Source organism: Puntigrus tetrazona, chromosome 3 (genome assembly GCF_018831695.1).
Source record: "Puntigrus tetrazona isolate hp1 chromosome 3, ASM1883169v1, whole genome shotgun sequence".
Taxonomy (NCBI): domain Eukaryota; kingdom Metazoa; phylum Chordata; class Actinopteri; order Cypriniformes; family Cyprinidae; genus Puntigrus; species Puntigrus tetrazona.
The window spans coordinates 9,716,638-9,741,187 of NC_056701.1; the positions used below are offsets into that span (position 1 = coordinate 9,716,638).

The window sequence follows — 24,550 nt, forward strand, 5'->3', positions numbered from 1 at the left end:
TATGTTAACAGAACTTGTTTAAATCAAAAAGGCTTTTTTAAACCAGTAGTACATTGCCTTTTTGTAGATTTTAAACCATGCATTTATTTAAGTTGGTAACAGGACCCCTTTTCTTTTTTTAGATTGTAATTGCAAAAGTAAATCCAAAGTGAATGAATATTTAAAAATTGAAAAAGTAATGATATTTAAAAAAAATATTTTTACTGTTTTATATAATTTATATCAATAAACACCAAAACATTAAAGCATTGTAAAATGCCAGAGACTTTCATAATTCAATTTTTTAATGTTGATGCAAATGACTATGTTCAAAACAAGTGATTTTTCAAGAATTCAGTCTACTTCAAAATGTCATATTTAAATCAAGCTGCAAGAATCTGTAGTGCATATGAGCGCAATGACAGGGGCTAGTATTTGGCAGTATTCATCCGTTGGTGATTGCATTTTGCGATGTGTACACTGCAATTAATAATAAAGGTACATCTGAAGGACAGTTGTATTTAGAGAATAGATGCCAACTTAAAAAAAACTGCATTAAGATCAATGCACTTATTCCAGATTTTTAAATTAAAGAAACGTATCGCAAATATCCCAAAAACGATTTGCTGCATATTGACCAACCCCACCACAGAAAGAAACCACCTGCCAGAGTCAATATCCGAACAGACCCATTCCAGAAACCGAATCCTGACATTCAGGCATGTCAGACACCAAATTGGCTAATTGTGAAAGGCAGCGATTACGTTGGACGCAGTTGTGCTGTGTGATGAGGACCTGAGGACACACACATGAAAGCTTCCCGTCAGCCCTTGAGCCGGAACAGACCACCGTGACTGCGTAATGTCTGTATCAGTATCCACCATCATCTCATTAATCTGGCCACTAAATCACACGACAGGCTGATCACCGACTGCATGAGAGCCATCAGCCCCGGGTCTGCACACTGCATTGTGGGATTGGCGGTAATTATCTTCTACACCCGTCATTTGACTCCAACCCCTGCAGCAGTGCTCCCTGAGAAGCTAATATGTAGCATGTGCCACAGCCTGGCTTTATGTTGCAGATGCCTAAGGTTAGTTTGAAAGAGCACTGATGTTACAATTAAATCCCCTCAGGTTTGCTGTCACATATTAAACATCATAGCACCTGTCAATCACTGAAGCATGTTTTGGGGCGAGACTTCATGCTGGTTTCTCTAGGGCTAGGCTGTGCATGTACGAACACCGTGGTATCCGTCACAAGGCTGCACATGTCGAATATCCCCAAGAGAACCATGGGAAGAACAGCACAAGGCCAGCTGTGTGTTTTGCAACTCTCCATAAACTACCAGCATGTGTGTAAGATGTTGGGCAGCTGTAGTTCAATGCATAATGTATATGTGATGAGATATTTACAGTTATATTACATACAGTCATATTCCAACACTTTTAACTAAACTGACTCACAGTACACATTTTACATAACTAAATAACTAACTAAATAAAGTGAGTTTTGTGTCATCTGTTCACCTTCACGTCACTTGTTTGTATTTTTTGTGCAATGTAAAAAGAGTTACGATTTATCCTTTTTAAATTAACACAGGTACCATTCAAAATTTTGTGTCTATTTTTTTTTTTATTGTTCTTTTTATTCAACAAATATTAAAATGGACTGTAAAGGCATTTGGAATATTACAAAATATAAATAATATTTATAATATACAATATATATTACTAATGTGTCTTAAGCAGCAAATCAGCTTATCATTTGTGACCCTGGACCCTATTATAGAATATCATATTTTGATACATACAATGTATTTTTGGCTATTGCTAACATACTCATGCTACTTATAACTGCTTTTGTGGTCTATAGGGTCACATTTCTGAAGGATCATGTGACACTGAAGACTGGAGTAATGATGGAGAAAATGTATTCCATCACTGGAATAAAGGAATATATATATATATATATATATATATATATATATATATATATATATATATATATATATATATATATATATACATACACACACACATATATACATATATATCATATCATATATATATATGATTTGATTTGGAGTCATATAATAATATTTTACAATATTTTTCTATCAATATATTTTATATCACTACTACATTTTACTATATACTATACATATACCATGTAGCCTTGGTGAGCATAAGAGGCATCTTTTAAAAAACATTACCATACTAACCCTTTTAAAAGTAGTGTATGTATACATTTACAATAATCAAGATTAATAAATGCTGTATTTTCATTGTAATTTCATTATATTTATTGCATAATGTTAAGTGATTTAGCAAAATATCTGCTCTTTTCCATTCAATAAAAGTCGATAGGGATCATTGGGAATGATCCACATGACACTTTTGTTTTTGTAGCCATGAGGTAGCTTCGTATGAAGAACGGATCCAAATTTAATCTTACACGAAATGTCATTTTAAAACCATCTCTCGGTGCCCTGTTCAAAGTCACAGCGCTCATAGACAGTTCATGAGAGGTCTGAAAATGCAACCCTTCAGAAAGCAGCCCAGATCCTGACACATCCATATCACACAAAGTTATTAATTAGGATTTTTTAATATCCTCTACCATCAGAGGAGACAGTTTGGCAGGTCATGGGAAGGATATCCTTGAGGAGGGATACCACAGATTGAATTCTGCACATGGCTGCCATCCAAAGGATATGAGACTTCTTTAAAGGTTTTCGTTCAGATTTATGCCTCCACAGAGAAAACGGAAATTGCCCCTCTCAAGAGCTTCAAAAAGATCACTTGTTTCAAAGTTATGAAGCAAGTCAATAGTATCATGTTGAGATGTCAAACATACTATCAAGGAATGTTTGTCTGACGAAAATGCCCATTGTAAGACAGTTTAGAATGCTAATGGGACAAAATTAGCGCTGTAGCATTTGCTTTTCCTGGCTGCGCCACATGTGGCGTCACTAAATGCTTTATGTTGCCATGTAGTAATTTGTTTTGACTGTCGATTAGATCAAGAGAAAGAAAATCTTGGCTTTCATCTTGACTCTACATTGTTCTCGATTAGCTTCCTGCTCTAGTGTTAACCCAGGCAAAAGCCTGCCACGAGCTAAAACTTCCTGTTTTAAGACATAATCCATCAGATACATTGAAACTATTTACAGAAAACTAAAGTGTTTTGCTCAAACTAGCGCAGGTGCTGTGTTTAAAACAGGGAATTCAATATGTAGGATAACATGCAAACACAGACTGGCTGCTGAGTTTTCTCTTGCTGAGACACAACAGTCTTTTGTAGTTGGCTTTATTCTCCTTTTTTGATTTCTGTGATCTGTTCGCACCACAACCGAATACAATAACTGGTTGAATGAGTGCTAGTCATGCATGACAGGTTGTGTAGTAATGGATAGAGCCACAGTTAGAGAGGGTGAGGGTTTAGATGCTGTGTGTGTGTGTGTGTGTGTGTGTGTGTGTGTGTGTTGGGTTGGTAAGCTGCTGAACTGCACAATGCACATTTTTCAGCAAGCCTTCTGTTTCCACATCTCAAGCCACGCAGGACAGACTCTCACCACCAGCAGACCAAATGGAAACTTCCTGTTTGAGATTTTCCACCATTTGAGCCTAATATAGAACACCCTGGCAGGCCAGATACGATTGTTTTTGGAGAAATCCATTTGATTGGACGACCTGCCACTGCCATTTGTTAATCAGAAAAGGTCAAATTGTATAATTAGATGGTAAAATCCTCCCCCTGTTCCAGTTTAATATGCAGAGCCTATGGTAAGTATAACCTTTTAATCAAAACAGTCTGTTTTGTTTAACCAACGGTAGATGCATTATTCCTTGTTAACACAGTACCAGAAATCAAATAATATATAGTATGCAAAAAAAACGCCAAAACGTATCTCTAAATTAGCAGTATTCATAAAACACAAGGCAAAAAATACCTTCTATTTCTGACAAGATTTTGAAGCGTGTATCCAATAGATGCTTTACTAACCCATAAGGTCATGGGAGAGGATTTGAGGGTAAATTATCAGAAGAAATGTTATTCTAAAAGTAAACAAATTCTTTAATGGACACAAATCAGCCGGTCATATTTTTTTCAAGACACAAGTAGTGCAGAAATTGAAGACTTCTAAGACAGTTTATTAAAATAAAATAATGTGTCTGCTTCTCATAAAAAGTTTTCTTTTTAGTAACATTCATTGTATAGAAAAGAGCAGCTTGGACATTCAGCAAAATGTCTTATTTTGTGTTTCACAGAGGTTTGGAACAATGTAACGCTGAGCCGTGTGAATCTTTCATGAGAACATTTCATCTAGAAAGCACTTCAGACTCATGTAAAGAGGAGAGCACTGAGTTCAAGCCAGCTCAATCTTATGAGAAAAACATAACTATTTTATAGGCCGATTTCATACGAATTTGTATGATGAACTTTTACGAATTGAAAGCTATGTGCTGTGGATAGACACTGATTTGTGTGCAGATTCTCTTGCATGTGTTTGTGTTTATTTGGGGTAGCAGGGTTTGATGAAAGAGCCCCTGGCCAGAAGGAAGAGGTTTAATGAGTGGGTTAGAGAACACAGTGATGGATGACCTCATTTATTTGTGTGTTTGAAACACTGGTCACTTCCTTCCTAAAGGCTGAACATCCTGGCCTCCAGGAAGGCTTCTTTCCCTCCCTCTCTCTCTCTCTCTCTCTCTTTCTCGCTCCCCACAATTTCTTGGACCCACAGTTCTCGTGCACACAAGTATTTATAATGTGATGTCTTTATTTCTCAGTCACAGAGAGTTTAAACTCCCCCAGTTGCACACATACCACAAAGCAGCCAACACTGTTATTTCCGCCCATGCCAAACTGACTCCTCCTTTCCTCTCGTACACTACCAGCAGTGTGCCGAGAGGATCTGCTCAGTCTCAACAAATCAGCCTGAAAGGAATTCCCCCTTTACTCCCAAACATGGAAAGACTGACAGTTGGACTTTAAACCGTAGCATTGTGTTACCATTCCATCCAAACACTGCGCGAGTCAATGATCGTGATCAAAAAGATACACATGTGGGAAGTGTGCACAGTCAGTGTGATCATGGTTCACAAATATCAAACAGTAGATGGTAACCAATGACTTACTTAGTATTTTTTTCCATGAAGGTAAAGGTCAACGCTACCGTCAACGTTCTTCAAAATATCTTCTTTTATGAGCAACAGAAGAAAGAAAATCTTTGACATTTGAGGAAAATGATGACATTTTTGTACATTTACGTCAATCGTTTTTCTAGTTCCTCCTAAATGGAGAATCAATGAAAACATATCAATAAAAATCTACTATAGGAGTGTCCCCATTAATAAAAGATTTCAACAATGACCAAATCATGACGTTTTTTATTAATAAAGGAATTTTATATTAATATTCTGATTATGCATGCATTCTGTTAAAGTGACATTGCCATAGACTGATTAATTTTCTTTCTAGAAGTTGTTGGCATATTATTATATCAACCATATTTCACTGTGATTTTTAAACCTTATTGAGAATATCTACTGTCAGTGAAATTATGAGATATTACAAGGTGAAAGGAGTTGCCAATGCTTTGCATCAGGCTGGATGGATGAGGTCTATGTGGATGGAATATGAGAAAGCAGATCTACAAAAATACAAACATTATTAGTAGTTATTTACCAAACAAAACAGCTGTGAACTTATTACCTCCAGCGCTACACGAGAACAACCTCTGAGCTGATATTTCTCTGGTTATGTGTTCTGTTGTGTAACTGTAGCTCATCTTCAGTCTGTCTATCAGTGCATAAAGCGCAGATTCAGTCTTTTTTTTTTAAATCTTTTTATAGCCCACCAATTATGAAGCTGACAACAGCAGGGGAGCTGCTCGAGCTTGGTGCATGATCCTGGACAACTTCTGAAACAGATTAGGAGTCTAAAAATAAAGGCCAGCATCGAGAAAGAGAGAGAGACAGGTGACTGTGCTGCTACTGCACTGCTGCCAGAATGACATAACCAATGGTAGAGCGGCACGCTTAGCTCACGCTTCTGCTTCGATTCGTCTTCTTTTGAAGGACAAGCCAGCATGACTACTCACCACACTTTAGCAGAAAGAAGAAAGAAGTTCTGAAAGGCTTCAATATGAAATACGAATTATTTTCTTTTCTAATAAGTAGGTCTGTGCACAATTGATTGTCATTCCAAAACTCTATGCCATAATGCTTGGGTGTCGTAGGCAAAGCTAATGCAGAAACCTGATGCTTCGTCCCAATTCACATACTATCCGTCCTAAATATTTAAAAATAGAATTAAGGGCTTACTTGTGTCAAAAAAATGCGAGATGGAGCGCTCAAGAAGGTTTTTTAAAAAGTGCAGCGCAGAATAAAAACAGTTGCCATGCCAAATTGCAACTGTAAACAAAAGCTCACACCATTTTTGTTTCTCTGTTTTATGCTGGTTGAAAGTCCCTTTACATCCTGACAGCAATCTCTAAATTAAGTGGCCTAAATATATGTATTTGTATTTATATAGTCTGTGGAAAACGTAAGTTCGTCCGAGGACAAAAGGCTGTCCTACCTGCCTGTCAACATTCGCGCAGACAGGATATGTCGTCGAATGTGTTTTATTACACTATTGCAGACCGAGTGAGAATAAAAGGTGCTATTACTGACATATTATGGGCTTTGTTACTGAAAAGTTTTGTCACCAGTGAATGAGACATCAGTAATCTAATAGCGTTGCATTTAATGTACCACTAATGTTTTCTCTTGTGTCACTGCTTAGCCTCTGCTCTGCTCTGTTCTGGAGACATCATGCTTTCAAACTAGGTTACTCTTGTTTTTCTATCCGAAATCGCCTTCCTTACCTTCAACCTGACACGGATTCTTAAAAATTCAGTGCTCATGTGCGAAACGAGCCACAAGACGCGAGCGCAACGGTCTAACTAGTGTATGTTTACATAGTACTACAATAGGAAATTAGTGCACTGGATTGTAAAAATGTCTTAGTATGTCCTAAACTGTAGTATGTTAAAATAAGAATTTCAAATGTGCACACTCTAAAGGCTAATATTGCTCACAATCCACCGATTCGATTCGAAATACAAACACAATTAAAAAAAAGTGTTAAAAAGTTGCATGAATGGTTATAGTTCCATGCTGATAATACTTATGAGTTAGGGGGACGTTCAAATCCCTAACCGCAAGTATGTAATAGTTATGCGAGCACTAATAATATCATGACCATCCAATAGCAATCCAACGATAAGCTGCTGGATGAAATCAAGTCCCACCCTACATTATTTCCAGCTGTACAATCTGTCTCACTCACATTACCGAAGTTAAATGCATTCTGTGTCGTGTTGTCTTTAAAGGAGATGGGGGAGGGTCGGTGGTCTGTGCAGCAGACCTTACATTCAGCATTCCTTCTCATCAGACGGAAACACTCCACATAGTCGCCCATCAGTCCCCTGTACTCCCGAGCTGCTCCAGTCCATAATGCTACTGATGGCAGGGCGACACTGTGACATGTGACAGTCTATCACCCCGAACCATTTCATCTGACATTAAAAAACAAACATGCACACACACACACACACACACATGCACACAGGAATACCCTTTGCAGCTGACTCTCTGATCATGTATCAGGCCAGAGGTGGCCAAGACCGGCTCTGTCTCAGTAGTGGGCGGAGCTTCTGCTGCTGCCCATGTTTGCTCAGCATGCCTCAACAGCACCCCAGGGTCTTTGCTGGGGAAAGTAAACACTTCAGAGTGACCGGCTGCAATCTATGAAGTGAGCGTGCAACACGTGCATTGTGTTTAAACAGACAGTTCCCTTGAAAACGAAAGCGACTGCCATCCCACACCTGTACGACTTTTAAGTTTTCCACGGGACACAAAAGATATCTGCATCATTGAATGTATCAGATAAGTCACATTCATTAATGAATCATTTATATCAATTGTTATCGAACCTGAGACTCAAAAGAACAATTGATTTAAAGGACTGGTTCACCCAAAGATGTAGGTGTTTAAGTTTCTTCATCTAAACAGATTTGGATCATCTGTTCACTAATGGGTCCTGTGCAGCGAATGGGTGCCGTCAGAAGTCCAAACAGCTAATAGAAACATCACAATAATCCATCACAAGTAATCTATTGTCTTAGGAAGCACAAAGCTGCATGTTTGTAAGAAACAAATCCATAATTAAGGCATCTTTTTGATGTTTCTAGTCCATATACGAGTCCATAATTCATAATAACACATATCTGTATTTTTATCCTGCTCCAGACAAGACAACCTTTTCACTAGGGTAAACACCGTAATACATAATCAACTCGTATTTTAGCTAGAAGCAATGGTTTTCAGTTAAAAAATGTCTTAATGATGTACTTACAGAAACGCAGCTTTTCTCTTCACTGGAGATTCTCACTCTGTCGCCACTTTCATAGACAGGAAAGTCATTAAGGTTTAAAGCAACATGATGGAAAGTACATAATGACAGAATCTTCATTTTTGAATGAACCATCCGTTCAGTCTTCTTCACAGCGATATAAGAGTGCATGCTTTTGAAACATGAGAAGGAAAATGAATTCAAATACCAGGAGGTCAATCCAACGCATAATCATCTGCATTTAAAAACCCACATTCTCCCTTAATATCTCACGGTCCGCTGCAGCACTGTCTCTGGCTGCACGAAGCCGTGTGGAGGACTGATTTAATTATCACAAGCAAATTACTCAGTATCATCAGCTGTTTCTCACTATGATCCAGAGGCCGAGGAATCAAGCTCTGAGTCACTGCCGAAACAACCTCCCCTGGTTTTGTAAGACGTAAGGCCTCACGCACCATATTGTTCACTGACCTTTAGCTGCTCACAGTATTGTGCAGACTTACAGTTCTCAACACTCCCTTCCAGAAATAACCTCATATATATTTAACAATCACTCGGGGGCCTTAAACTGCAGTAACAGGCATGACTCCCTACATAAGTGCCACTCAACACTTCATGCTGTTCAGCTACCCCTCAAAACCAAATATAATTGTCACAACACTAGTATTTCACATAAAAGATTCCAGTGAACCGTAGGAATTAGCATAAACTTACGAATTAACTTTTTGATCTAAACATGACAGGTGGATAGAATGACCCTCATGTTTTTCCAACCTGTATTTGTTTTTTGGTTTTTTCCCATACATTGCAAGTAAACAATGACAGAATTTTCCTTGTATTGACAGATGATCCTTGTATGTGATTTGGTTTTTACATAGTTGGTCTGAAAGTACTGCAGCACCAAGTAATCAAACTGATTAATTATTTAGAAATGCAACATCCTTGAATAATTCACCACCATTTTTTTCTTTTTGGAACATCAACAAAAAGTCTCTAAAGTACAAAAATGTAGATGCTTTAGTTTCCTCATCAAAACAGATTTGGACTCCAGTGAGCCATAGGAATTTGCATAAAGGTACAAATGAAGTTTTTGATTTAATATTGTGTTTTTCTTACCCAAACTTGAAATGTCTCAGTGTTTTTTGTCCATACATTGCAAGTCAATGGGCTCCAGTGCTTTGGCTTCCAATGTTCTTTAAAATATTTTCTTTTGCGTTCTATGGAAGAAAGTAAGTCGTGCAAGGTTTGGGTTACTCCACCCCAAAATTAATATTTGGTCAATAATGAATAACATGGGGGTAAGCTAACAAATAGTGGAGTGATGCTTTGGTTTGGTTTTTACATAGTTGGTCTGAAAGTACTGCAGGGCCAAATAATCAAATTGATCAATTATTTAGAAATGCAACATCCTTGAAAAATTTACCACCCTTTTTTTCTTTTTGGAGCATCTAAACTACACGAGCATGCAGAGAGCAGCCAGAGAGTCTGAGAAACTGTTTTCTCTTGAAACCTGCAGGACAACTCTGACGGGAAAAAAACAAGATTTTGTCTGGATCACTGCAAGAACTGCCAACCAAAGAAAAGTGCAGACAGACATTTATATTCATTCATCTCAGACATTTTTAACATACAGAAACAAAAGCAGAAGATAAATTAAGAAATACAGAGGAAGAGAACAATATATATATATCCTATGTAAAAAAAAAAAGAAGTGCCTCTGCTTGTGGTCATGAGTGTTCACAGAAGATGGGTGTTTTCAGCTATTGCCTGAAAGTTGTGATTGCCACAGCAGATCATACGCCAGAAAATCATCACATTAGAAATGATATCATCAGTTTTACATTTTGAGATAAACGTTGCTCAGAAAAATGAATGTAAGACTTATTAAGAAAGCCGATATTTGGTTTGTCTCTTTTCATGCTTTAATGGCAGAACTGGAACTTCATGAGCTTGAGTAAACCTGATGGCCATGTTTTGAAAATAATCCAAAGAGCATTTACAACGCTGTAAAAAAAATAGAACTGCACATTTTTCCAGTTAACAAAACTGTGTCTTAAATACAATGCTATTTTCTTTAAACTTGTTGTCAGACCAACATAATTACCCTAAATGTTTTCCCAACTAGTGAAACGAGTCTGTCTGTACAAAGAATTTCATCTTGTGGAAATGTTTTCCTTTGGCTTTGTGAGTTCCAGGCATGCATTGCAGCATGAATAAATTATTGAGTTACTGTTATAGGAAAATCAGTTACATCAACATTCAAAGTAACAAAGTGTGTGAGCTGATCAAAAAAGAGACATGTGACTTTACGTAGTGACTTGGGTTGAGTGTAGAACTTGGTCCAAAGTTGAGACTCAAAATATCTGTGCAGCAAGATGCGTTCAAATTTTAAATTAAGCCTACATTATTAATGAGACATTAATATACCATATATATATATATATATATATATATATATATATATATATATATATATATATATATATATATATATATATGGTATTATGTATTTTAGCTAAATTAAAAGTTTGTAATTTAATTAATGAAGTATGAGTGACCCCGGCTAGCACTGTGTTGCATATTTTTTAATATCTTTCATTTTGAAACGACGCCCTTTCTAGTCTAATAAACGCTTCTCATGTGGAGATATGTTGATGTGTGTGCTCATCTGTGCTGAAAATGTACTCAGCCTCAGGCCATCCAAGATTGGGATAAGTTAGTTGCTTTATTAAAAAAGATTAATTAATGGCTTGTCAAGCGGAAAGCTGCAGGTTTGTAAGAAATAAATCCATTAGGGGTTTAACTTCAAACCAGTTCTTCCAGCTAAAATTAGGGGTGTAAATCGGCACTGGTTTAATGAGTCAATTTGATTACGATTATTATGTCAACGATTGAAATCAATTAGGTATCACAATGCCTCAAGATTAGATTAAATTTATTTTGAGAATTTTTATTAAATTATATAAGCAGGCTATTTTTTTTAGAATGTTATATGTTATATTATTAATATATAATTCATTAATTATTATTAAGAATTCAAAGTGAGCATAAAGCTTTAAAGCATACAAGCGTGTATAATGTAATAAAGCGGAAAAAGACAATCACAAGTGACGAAGAAAAAGCACTTTCAGTATTGAACGTTTACAGACAATTATAGTTATGGGTTTTTCTTTTTTAATCAGCATTATCGCAGTTTCATTACTGCTGATGAGATCATGGACACTGGAAGCTTTAATAGACTGCTTTCACTCTAATGCACAGATCTGTTTCCACATATCAGATGTTTACCCTGCTGTAAATCAGCTAAAACCAGCCTAAGCCGGTTGGCTGGATTTAACTGGTCTCCTAGTCTCCTAGTGTTAAGCTGGTCTGCAGGCTGGTTTTAGAGGGCTTTTGGTCTTAGCTGGTTTAGGCAGGGAGACCAGCTAGAACAACCAGCTAAAACCAGCCTGACCAGCCTAGCCAGGCAGGGAGACCAGCTTAAACCAGCTACTTCCAGCCTAAATTGATACTTTGTGAAGTAGAGCAGTAGAGTTTAGATATTTCAGTACGGATATATTTATATATATATATATATATATATATATATATATATATAATGTTTCTTAATCGCAGCAGTGCACATTTATTTTAAACATCCTGTGGAACCATATTTTCTTAATATTTTGCAATAAAATAGCTCAATATACTATGAAAACGTACTGTAACTTTCCAAAAAGAATACTGAAACTAAGCTGCATTAACTTTGCCAACTAGAGATGTCTCAAAGATTAATGCATCAACACATTAACCATCTACATTTATGCATTTACAGGGACGCCCACCACAAACCTAACGCCACTAAATCATGACTATTTTCATAATGACTGAAAGTGGTGGTTGCAAACAAATTCTTGCCATTGGTTAAGCTCCCCTGAACGCTGTGGGTTATTACTAAGGGAAACAACATATTAATGGTTAAGAGCTGAGTTTGCCTATTAAACTGGGATAGAAGAAAATGTTTTATTGGAAAATACATTAAATGCACACAAACAGATTTAGCAACAGCAATGGATCAAGGCAATATTTCTCTGCAACTCTATGGACGTGAATGCAACCCCCGCCACAGATGTCAGAAGGATCAATAATGTCAACATTTCAGTTTGTGGCAGCATTTTGACAGGACATTTGACCTCTTTTCATTCATTCTGACTCTCGCTGTGCTGAGCTTCCTCTCAGGAGAGCAGCTTTACAAACAGAGAAACAGCCCGTATTTTAAGCAGCTCCCTGACAGTGAGGCTCCAAGCTGCATCTCCAACCTGCTAAACAAGTGACCGATTGTCTGCAGGAGGTCAGACGTTTTCCTGTTAAGAGAGCTAAGAGCGGACTCTCAGTCACAGCGTGCCCAAAAACATGTGATCCCCATCTAAATAGTTTCCAGCATGATATCAGCCTGAATCAGGTCATAGAAGCTCTTATTGTGCTCTTGGTATGAGCCTGATGAGCATCGAGCAGAACAGAAGGTCAGCAGATGGGCCCAGCGTTGCAAGGAAAAAACATTTTTTAGGAAAAGTTCATCCAAATGTGCATTTGTCATCATCTGTAATGTTAATCACCTTTTTTTATAACTGCACTATATAAGGTACCAACAAAAAGTAACTCACTGCACCAGATCAGTAGGACATGTCTGTAAAAATACAATCGCATACTATGATAGTATAAAGGAATTTTCTATATTGATTTTTCGAAAAATGGTTTATCCGTATATTGATTCAGACACTGCATTGTGTTTTGTTTTAGGGTTCAAAGTAAATATACATATGTGTGTATGAAAAGTGCAAACTGCAGTTGGGTTATTTTGATTAGGTTAAAAAATACAGCTAAATAACACAATAAAACACATTAAAAACATGATAACATAATCAAAAATAACATGAATTTTGAAAATCTGTTTTTGCAAATAAACTATGATATTTAATCTTTCAGAACATCAAAGACTGCTTTAATTATTTTGAACATTGCTAATCAAAAACACGCAAAAACTCTTTATATGTTATATTAATCCAGTGCATTAGATATAAGCATGTTAAATTTTTCTGAGTTTATGTCATTGTGCTAAAAAAAAAGAAGATTCTGGACTACATTAGCCTCTGAACCTCAGAGTTCATCTTATCTGCCTCCAAAAAGACAACAAAGCCAACAATAGTCCTCAAAGGACAGCAAAGATTCCATCACATCACATCCTCCTCGAGGGAGGCGAAAGTCGGAGGTCAGAGTCCTGCTTATTTGAGGAGCCAGGGAAGGAAGTGCAAGGCAGAAGAGCTGATGAGATCCAAATGAAAGAAGGAAACTCACTCATGTCTGAGACTCTTCTCGGCTTCCGTTAGCCACGTTTACGGAAAAAACAAAAGTCATTTTTGATATGTCCCTGATAACTATAACTAGCCAAAATGGCACTTATCTATACATAGCACACAAAGTTAGACTTGTTTTCACAAATACAAGCAATGTGAGATGTTTAGCAGCGGTCACACTATAAACCTGAAGGGAAAACACCTTTACTCATCGCTCATCGTTACAAAAATTCCCAGTCGTCATCATGACGTTATAAAAAAGGCCTTGTTTTTCCTCAATTAACATTTTTTAATGAGGGATATCATTAATTAAAATATAACTGTTAATTGTAATAAAACATTTCTGTTAATTGAAGAAAGCTTAAATAAAATATATATACTACCTAAATTTATCTGGGTTGCCCGGGCTGAACTGAACAACAACAACAAAACTGAATTAAAAATAACACTGAAATAAGACATTTATAAATACTAGCATCTAATATATTTAAGTTGAGAATTTGTAAAAATACATAAGAAAAATTTATGGCGAAAAAGTAAAACAAAATTACTCAAAATGAAGCTATATTAAATTAAAATGAAAACTGATCTACTTAAAAATTTTAAAAGGTAAATAAATAATACTAAAATAACATAATAAAACAAAACAGAAGACTTCCTCTGAAATATCTGGTTGAACAGGATGCTGTCAGGTTTAAACGGCACATAGAGAAAGTTGTGTTTTGTGATCATCAGTGGGTGTTAGCCCAGTGCCCTGTCGAAGCAAGTTTAAAAAAAAAAGGGAAGTGCAAGGGTTGGGTATGACTTTGTTCTTACACCCTCACATGACTTCAGCGTAGCAGCTCTCAACCGAGTAACAGCAGCAAATACCTGCCCACTAAAAACTCTGTGCATGTCTTTACATAAACAACTGTCGGGAGACATTTGTTAATGGAGACACGGTTACTAGGATTTCTTTAAGCTCGATCATATTTTCTGACATGTTGTTTGCACATCTGGTCTTGCCGGATTCCCTCCCCCCCGATGGCAGAGATCAAAGGAAAGGAAATGATCTTATCACACAAGGCCCGTCCCATTTATGCACACGTTGCAAATGCAAACAGTGATAAGTGTATATGACTCCTGCGCAGGTGAAGCTCGTTATCTTGAAAATAAAACTCTGGGAAGTAGGCAGCAGAGCTTGAAGGTGCAGATCTGGTTCTTGTGGTTTAAAAAGAAGGTCTCACCCGGGGCACAGGAATGTGGGCTGCTGACACAGTTTCGCTGTGTACCGCAGTGTCAGTTGAAAGGAATTATCTTCACTCATCGTGTCGTAACAATGACTTTCTTTCCTTAGCGCAGAAAAAGAGCATATTTTGAGCTCCTGTAATGAATGTGGCAGAGAATAACACAAAAGCATCATTTCCTAAAAACTGCACCTTACAACTCGGGAACCATAAGATGACAAAATTGAAAAACCTTGCAGGTCATATGATGCAATTTAAACAATAACAGTTTAAATTATTTAAAACCAATCCTGGTGGACCTACTGAACCTAAACCTAGCATGAAACCTAACAAATCTGACAAATTAATATATATATATATATATATATATATATATATAATAATCAACATTCTTCAAAATATCTTTTTGAAAGAAACAACTTGAGTAAATGATGACAAAACAAAAATTTTTTGGTGTACTATATTACTGTAGATGTGTTTCCATCCACCTACTTTTATGCACATTTTGGAATATTGCATAAAAATGCTGTATGGAAAAAAACCAAGATGGGCATAAAATGAAAAAAATGTGCATTTGCGTCCTATAAGAAAAATGTGCATAAACTGCAATGGAAACTATAAATTCTTCTGTGCTCATAAAAAAACTCAATAGATGGAAATGGTGCCTTATTCGCAAGTTTTATGCTACTGTGCATTAAGCAGTTTGCATCTTTGGATGGAAACATAGCTAACATTTGTTAACAATAATAGAGTGTAATAGAGTGTTGAAGTCACATCATAATGTTAGCATAAAGTGCCTATTCAATGAATAAATTTATTATTTAAATTCTGTGTGTGTCAGGTTTCTTGACTGGACATTCGCAGAAAGTTTCCAAACAGCAAGTAAACTTTGCATCAAGGTGTACACAAAGGACGTGTTTTTCTGACTGGAACTAACAAATTGCAGGGATCTTTTTAAAGAACCTTTTAAAAAATGCAAAAACCACATCCAAACAATTTCCACATTTTGAATGCGATTGAAAGGCTTGCACTGAGCGCTCTAAGTAAGTGTGTGATTTTCTTGAGCAACAGACCATAACAATTTCTTGCAGTATACTACAGGAGCCACGCGGCCCCCATTAAGCCGGTGATCTCCGTTATAGTCATAGAGTTTTGCGAGCTGTTGGCAGCTTGGCAAGGCTGTGCATTTTCAGTCACCCACAGTCGAGAGGTCTAAGAGAGCGGCCACTTCCATTCACACGTCAGAATCCTTTCTGCCGCTATTGAAAGCGCTCACGCTGGAGAGCTGGGAGTGACCTTGAGCGCTGTTGACAACACGCAATTACAGCGCAGGGCTGGGAGAGAAAGAAGGAAGAAGAAAACAGCAGGAGGAGAGCAGCAAGCCTCTTACAAACAGGGAAAAACAGCAATTCCAAGCAGGCAGGCTTAGCTTCCTTTCTTCAGACGCTGCACACACATACACACCAGAGCAGGAGCATGTGTGAGTGTGACACGTACTTGCTTACCGTGGCTGTGGACGGACAAGACAAGAACAGAACGAAAGTGCTCTCGTCAGCGCTCCACATGGGCCATGATGAGTCTGCAGTTGTGCGTGCCACGCTAGTGCAAGAGTGTGTGCGGAAATCTGGGCTGCATCCCAGAGCAGCGATCTAACAGCTTCTATTATTGCTTTGTTTTTATCATGGTGCTCGCCGTCAACATGGCAAGCGCTCGTTTGTTCTCTTTTTCCTGTTATAGTTTCCCAAAAGAAGAGGCCTCACGTGGCACATGTTCTTGATCTAACTCCTGCATATTTGAAAGAGTTGACATAATTTGGCAGGCACACTACCGTGCCAAATTATGACTAATGGAAGGGAGAGTTGGCTGGATGGCATCCACATAGTTTATGCTAGGTATGCTGCACGCCCAAAACGACACATCTGGTGACATAATGTTCAGTAGAACACGTTTTTTCAGGTTAAATCAGTGGCAAAATAATTTTCAAAGCCTAACTTGTGCAATGCGTTCACACTGATTTTACAGAAATCAGTTATTATTAGTCACCGTCATGCATCCGCCTACTCCTTAAAGGCCATCAAAGGCCAAGTGGCGCAGCGGCACAAAACACGGCCTCGGTTTTCGGTTTAAAGTCTAGACTAGTTTGATTCCGTCCAGACTTCACATGACTTCAAGTAGACAAACAGGGTCGGCAAGCCTCCTCAGACTCATGCCACACTGTATGCTAAAGATAGAGACAGGCAGGCTGGCCGACCTATTTAAAAGCGGCCCTTCATCCTCCCTGCAATAATATTAGCACACAGGCATAACTACAAATGAGACGAAACAACAGCCCAGGACTACATTTAAACTGATGCAGTCAGTGGTGATTTTCCTTGTATTGTGATGTCTAAAATAGCCACTTACACATTGCAAAGCACAGGAAGCAGAACTAAATCCACCGAATTCGTGACGGGGAGGGAATTTCGTGAGCTGCTTGGAAAGAGTTACCTGCTAGGGCATGATAAGCAGCGTTCAAGTCCTTCTGAGAATTTGCTACTTACAAAATATGATGTGGTATGGATCAGGGTTAGGGAAATTGAAGTTTTCACTTCCTCTCATTTTGCTCAATAAACTGTTTGTTTGCACAATGATTCTTTAATTGAAAAGCCCCAATGTCTGAGATTGAAGTTGGCAAGGAATGAAAACTTGCCCTGTCTATTTTGCATGTTATAGTTCTTCTTATAAGAGATTCAGTCATGAATGTCACCACTAAATCAAAAAAAATTATACACTTGTCTCTGGTGATGTGCACAGGACGTCTCCAATTATCAATTAGCCTGTAAAACCCTACCCAGTTACTACAATCGACTTCAAGCTTCCACACGAAATCCAATCAATATCCATTGGCTTTTTCCAGCCATTGGATTTTTCTCTACTTTCGTTTTATCCTGACTTTGTGTAGTTGACATATCAATGTGTCCTATGGTGTGACAGCAAAACATTTTTAAAAGTAATAAACCTGACATCCTATGAAGATACATTTTTCTCTTGTATTTGTATGCTATTTTCTCAAAATTTCTGCTATGTCACTCCATAGTCACATTTTTTATTTGTCAACTACCCCTTTAAAAGAAAGTATTCTTATTGTTAGTTAAATTCATGTGTCCTCAACCAGAAAATTTTGACATTTCAACCATTTCGACATTACTTCAGTAATAGACTTGGTGAAATCCCCTACAACTACATTCAATGTATGTCATTTTTTTCCCTTTGTTTATCTACTTTGCATCTAAATTTGGCTTTGGTATCAAGCCCAGAAGTTGACCGGCCCATCAGGAAGTTCCCTATGGTCACTTCATCCATCACAGGCCTCTAAAGTGAACGGAGTAAGTGAGCAAAGCAACAAGATGAGGAAGACATGTGTTTCATATGAAAAACACAATGCAGGAACCCTCATTGCAAAGCGTATAATAGAAAAGTAAATAACTGAACTGTGTAAAAGTTAAACAGCTTTTAGGAGAATGATTTGTAATCTCATTGGAGGGAAAACCTCAATGCAAGATGTTACTGATCAAAGCCCTTCCTGAGGAAACACCCACAACATTACCAAAGCCCACAAAGATTGTACATTGTTTCACACCACCAGCACTGCTTATAGACTTAATAAACCCTCACCCTCATATCCAGAAACTCTTTTTGTTTATTAAAGCTATGCTGAGTCTAGTTACTCAATTCTGCCTGTAACTGTGCACTGGACAGAACTGAGGTAAAAGGGTGTCTATTGAATCTCACTGATCTAAAGAGCCACAACAGCCCTACAACATTACGTTACAGAAATAATGTTCAACAACATGCCAAATCAAACAACACCTGAAACTGACAAGAAAAAGTTCATCAAAGTTCATTTTTTAGAGTACATGAATTACGCTCTAAATCATATGCAAAGTAGGCCTATATGTAAAAGAACACAACCTGTTTCCACCTAACAATTGCATTTCATTATGAAATGTGTTTCCCACAGTATTTTTGCCTTTAAAAGTGCATTACAGAATGTGCTAAAATATACAAAAAAGGTGTTAAACACAGCTGTGCTTTTTGCCTATCAGAGCCTTTATTAATACAGCAAAGCCTCCTTATGCCTTACTGTGACTGTGTATACATGTTCCAATGCTCCATGAATTTATGATTGTTTATTCACATAATGATTATAATTATCTGTGTTTACCTTCTGTTTTACAACATTTATAACATACTAGAAGCTATTTTTAGATAATATTAATATTAATGTTTAGTGCCTGATTAAATTTGAGGAAACGCTGCCAATGAAAATGCTGAGTTCATTGTTACATTGAAGACAAGCTAATCAGCGAAATCAGCAACTAAAATGAATCACATGAGATCAGGCTACTGAGTTACAATTTTGATTGATTAAAAAGGTAGGCCTACATTAACTTATTCCGGAAACCAAACAGGAGCTGTATGTTTCTAAAAGAACATCCAAAAAAATCAATGTTTAATCAGAGTTATTAATGTAATGGTAATGTATGTATGCTTGTTTTTTCCCCTCAGTCCACTACTGAAAAGGGATGTGTGCTGGTGGGATGCTCCAAGAGCTCTGACACAATTGAATACTGCTTCTTTGAAAACGTGAAACTTGACGCAGTAGAGCTTTGGGGAAAATGTCTGATCCGTTTTAAGCTACTTAAGATAACTGAGTCTTTTCTTTCAAAAGTTGTCAAACAAGTCAGTTAACATGTCTTTTATGTAAGTGATACTGTTACTTTGAATTTTCCTTTTCAACGTAATGTGTCGTAATTTTACACATAACAGGAAGAACTTGGTTATGCAGGGCAGCTTTATTTAAATATCCGCACAAACTCAAAGTCAGTGTTGTCGTGCCAAACTATTATTGGTTCGCTAGGTATTTTAAGTGTGGTGAAAAAAGATGGCCTCGATGTCACTTCACAACTCACAATCAGCCCTGAATTAACAGGAAGCTATTCAGATGAACTCTTTCTGACTCAAAAGCAACTTACTTCTTTAAGAATTTCATATCTTATTCTAGTCCCTAGAGCTCAAATAGACACGTGTTCATCTCAAAAAAAGAGTCACACCTTTGAGTTTGGTGGCCATGACTGCAATAAAACCATATAACATTAGCAGATAGTGAATAAATTGCTAGAGGTCATCAAGCTCTATGCATTTTATTATGTTTACGTCACTGCTTTCCCAATGAATGGTTAACTTTCATTAGCAATGTTTACAGGCAACCAAATAACCAATAAGTAACTGTACTAATAGACTTTATGTAAACACCACAATTGCAATTTAAACGAGCTCTGACTGAACGACTGAAAGGGGTGATGTACGAAAAATCAATAGGAAGAAATAAGTAATGCATTTTTCCACACATTTTACCTCTTACAAATGTGTTTTTCACCAACTGAATATGTACTAAATATCTGCTCTTCTGACATACACACTTTGTCAAATTTCTTTCTTTTTAGATATATGTCATCAAGGCGGATATTTCTCTGGTTCGGAAAACGTATAATGCACATACATGACATGCAGACTGATGAAAAGTAGCGCATGAAAAGTAAAAATGCCTACTGAAAATCCTCAGGTTTACAGGCCATTGCTGTCAGCGTGAAAGCACCCCTTTGAAACACTCCAGTCTTCCACTGAACAGACAAACAGGTTGACCATGCCACTGGTTGAGCCAATGTTGATATATCCAAAACAGTTAGGCCACTTCAACAGTCAGACTGCAATTTGGCATCAAAGAAATTATCCGCTTTAATAAACAGTTTCTCTGGCAGAAATTTTAAATAGGGAAGCTTGATAGAAAGCAAAACCACATGTAATGAAAGCGATCCACTCTTGGCAAAACAGGCAGACGGTCAGTAAGACATACACTACTGCGTGAGTCATCCACACATGATCATGCATCTCCATTACTTACAGCCACCTGCGGCATCGACCTAGTCCAGCCCTATCCTCCCGTTGTCCCTTTCTCTACTGTACCGACCTAGAGCCCAGTTGGAGCGCACCTGCGACACATAATGACGACAGTCGATCGAGGCCCTGCTTAATCGGGCTTGTTACATCACCATAAACGATGATCCCCTGAATGAGATAATGTTTCGAAAGCATTGCGGGACGCGGCGACGGGCCAGGGACGCCTCGCACAACTGCATTCAGCACAAACTTTAGAAAAGAAGTTCTCGCTCTGCAAAATAACTGCCTGTATTCTTGACTGTCTCTTGTGTGTATGCATGTAAAACATCACCGATTACGTTTCACAGGGGTACTGATTTAGATGCAGGCCAGTAAATGCCTCTTCAAAAACACATAAACGTATCAAAAAGCGACACACACGGCCCTTAAAAAAGCCTAACATGCAGGCTGTGTTTCAAAACCTGAAAAATGCTGCTTTCACAGGAGATATGGCATAGAGATGCATCTCAAGTTTATGCTGCAGCCTTTAAATATTCACTTAGCTGTGTCAACAGCTCCCCTGAAACTGATTTAGATAATTACATATGACATTATGGTGCCTTGAAAGCTCGTGTGAAACAAGTTTCCAAAAAGAGCATCTGTGTATGACATTCATTTAACAAGTTAAATGCTTTGCACTATACATTTTTTTCTTGTCTACTACGGTCACGGCATACCTTTAAATGGTCCTGTTTATGATGTGCATCTGCATTTTAAATACAACTGTAATGTCATTTTAAAACTAAAAACAATGTAACAAAGCTACAAGAATACTTTTTGTGTGGCAAGAAAAAAAAAAAAACGGAAGCAAGAGCATGCACCGTGATACTGTCTCCATAACGGCAGCACACCACAGCAAATGGGAGGAGGAGAAGAATTGTTGAATAAAGTCACTATTTTTGCTTTCCTTTCCACACAAAATATTCTCAAGGCTTCATAAATTTCAGTTGAACCCCTGATGTCATGTGAACTATTTTGGCGATGTCCTTCTTACGTTTCCGTACCGAGGAACATTATAGTTGCATTGCCGTCTATGAAGGGTCAGAAAGCTCTTAGATTGCATCAAAAATATCTTTAATTGGGTTCTGAAGATGAACAAAGATCATACGGGTTTGAAACAACATGAGGGTGAGTAACTAAAGGGTTAGATCCTTTCTTGTTCCAAACCCATAAAAAGTTCAGAATCTTCAGAACACAACTTAAGATATTTTGGATGAAAGGAGGCTTTTTACATACTTTTCTGGGCCTTGCCAGTGAAAATTGAGAGTGGCAAGCATCTAAAATGACTTCAATTGTGTTCTGAATATGAACAAAGCTTTTACGGGTTTGGAACCCTCTAACGACATAATTTTCGTTTTTTGGGCGAACTATCCTTTCAAGTCAAGGATCTTATTCTGGAGATACATAAATAAACAAAAACTGCATTGCATCAGTTAATCCATAAAAATGAGCTTTTTAGCTTTGCGTAATTAACAGAGCAACTGCTTTTAATTAAATTATTAATTTGTTATTTGTACGACTAAGGCTTTGAAAAAGCACACGCGCCATATGCGTTTGGAGCAGGAGGCCTTTTGGTTTTTGAACACAATGCATATCTGTAATCAGCAATCATCTGACAGGAATCACCAGGAGGCGGGGAACCGATAACCGTTGAACTGACGTCATCACATCACGTCGGACAGTGTCGGGAAATAATAAGTGAACAGCTATTACCGAAGTATGCATGGAAAACACACAAATACTGTGTAACGCTCTATATGGATATTCGGATACGGACAATTGGCCCTCTGACGACAAATGCAGCGTTTGACAGTCATATTAGAGCAGTAAGAGGTTAGTAATATAGCTGGATACAGCGATGAAGCGTATATCGAGGAAGCTGGGACCGCACATATGTAACGTTAGGCAAAAGTCGTAAACACGGAACAGCACGCGCGCCTCCGCGACATGCCAACGTCTCGTGATTAAAAAAAAAACACACTCCGCTAACGTCAACTTCAAGTTCGGGTGTTGAAGCATTACACACCCTTAAAACCATTCACAGTTGAAATGCACCAACACATCGCAACGACACGGCCAGGGACGGGTATGTTCTTTCAAACCGTGCGATGCGCTATAATAACACATAGATAGATGCCTCGGTTCGAGCTCACGACTCTCCGGCGTATATTAACACACACACACACACACACACAGCAAAAGCAGAAAACGTAACGTTACGAAATGATCAACCTACCCTTCTTCGATTCACCAGCACTTCAGGAAAAATGGTAAGAGCGGAAACCTCCAGAACCCTGCGAAATATCGACGGCGCTATATACGCCTGTTATTTATTTCATTTTGCCCAACGTGCGCAAACGAATAAACAGCTGCAGATGTCAAAGTCTCTCAGTCTTGAGGCTCTCGGTGATAAAAAAAAAAATCCGATGTTAAGACATTGTAGAGCAGTTGGTGTGATTGTTCCCACGCAGCGGCAAATACATTCCCACGCACGCGCGCGCGACACACGGACAGAAGCGATCGGCTCGGGTAAGTTTAGTTTTGGTCTGCCGGTAATTCAGTTTCATAGACCTGGAGCCCCGCCTGCGTCGACCGAGACTCGTACACACACACACACTGGGAGGAGCAGAGACTCGTACAGTGTGTGTGTGTGTGTGTGTGTGTGTGTGTGTGTGTGTGTACAGCCATGACTAAGCAGGGAAGTCTTCAGCGGGGTCTGTAGAAGACACACAGAGTTTGCGTTACGATTTCCTCAGTTGTTATTACAGTGAGATAGTCGTTTGGTTACTGTATGAGTTTAATTCTGGGTTTGTGACAAACTCGTTTAGATCAGTAGATGCGCATGATCAGAAGTTCAGTCCTCATGACACCCTTGTGAAATTACAGCATGCTTTCTTTCTTTCTAATAGAATAGAAAGTGTGCCTTATGTAGCAACTGCCTGATTTTAATTAAAAACAAATATTGGTCTCACTTTATATCAGGCGGTCTTAACTACTTTGTACTTGCGTCAAAATTATAATTAGTGTAATCATACTTTTTAAAAAAATAAGTAAAATTGTGTTCACATTATATTGTAAAACACTTTTGTTTTAAGGGTTGGTTAAGATGTAAAGAACGGGTCAACAGTGTAATTATAAAAGCAGTTGCAGAAATTAGTTACAGGTGCATGCATGCAGTTATTTTTAAAAATATAATGCAATGTAAAAACATGTATGTATGCAGTAAGTGTATTGTAATTGCAATGATTAATTTAAATTTAAGTGCACAGTAAGGCCGCCTATTGTAAAGTGGGACCATAATATTATTACAGTTAATTGTGGTCTTACAGCTTTGCAGGAGTCCTAATCCAATAGCACTGGGCCTTTTCTATTTTTGTAGCACTATGCCTCACTCTCTGCGTTTGTTCCAGATTGAGTGTCAGTATGTAGATGAACTAATTATTATTTTTTTAGTGACTTTTCGTGCTAGTACCATTGTGACACCAGTAAGGCCTTGTTTACAGCTGGTATGAAGTGTGGACGCTCCTGTACTGTCATGGTCAAATGCAATCCAGCAGCCACAAAGAAAGCCTGCTATCTGCCTACTGACTTAATTCTAAAACCATATCTAGGTCACTCATTCAATTCCAT

At 37.9% G+C, this 24,550-nt stretch overlaps 1 protein-coding gene across 4 annotated transcripts in view; it reads right to left on the reverse strand.

Annotated features, from left to right (window-relative positions):
* Window positions 1-23,520, reverse strand: part of rhbdf1a (rhomboid 5 homolog 1a (Drosophila)) — a 42,094-nt gene extending 18,574 nt beyond the window's left edge. For 2 of the 4 annotated variants that reach the window (XM_043233973.1, XM_043233972.1), the window contains exon 1: window positions 23,157-23,519. The gene's annotated coding sequence lies outside the window, so the exon portion shown is untranslated. Of the gene's footprint in view, window positions 1-23,156 lie in introns of all 4 variants that reach the window. The other 2 variants (XM_043233975.1, XM_043233976.1) reach the window with 2 other exon arrangements.
* Between the last annotated feature and the right edge of the window lie 1,030 nt (window positions 23,521-24,550).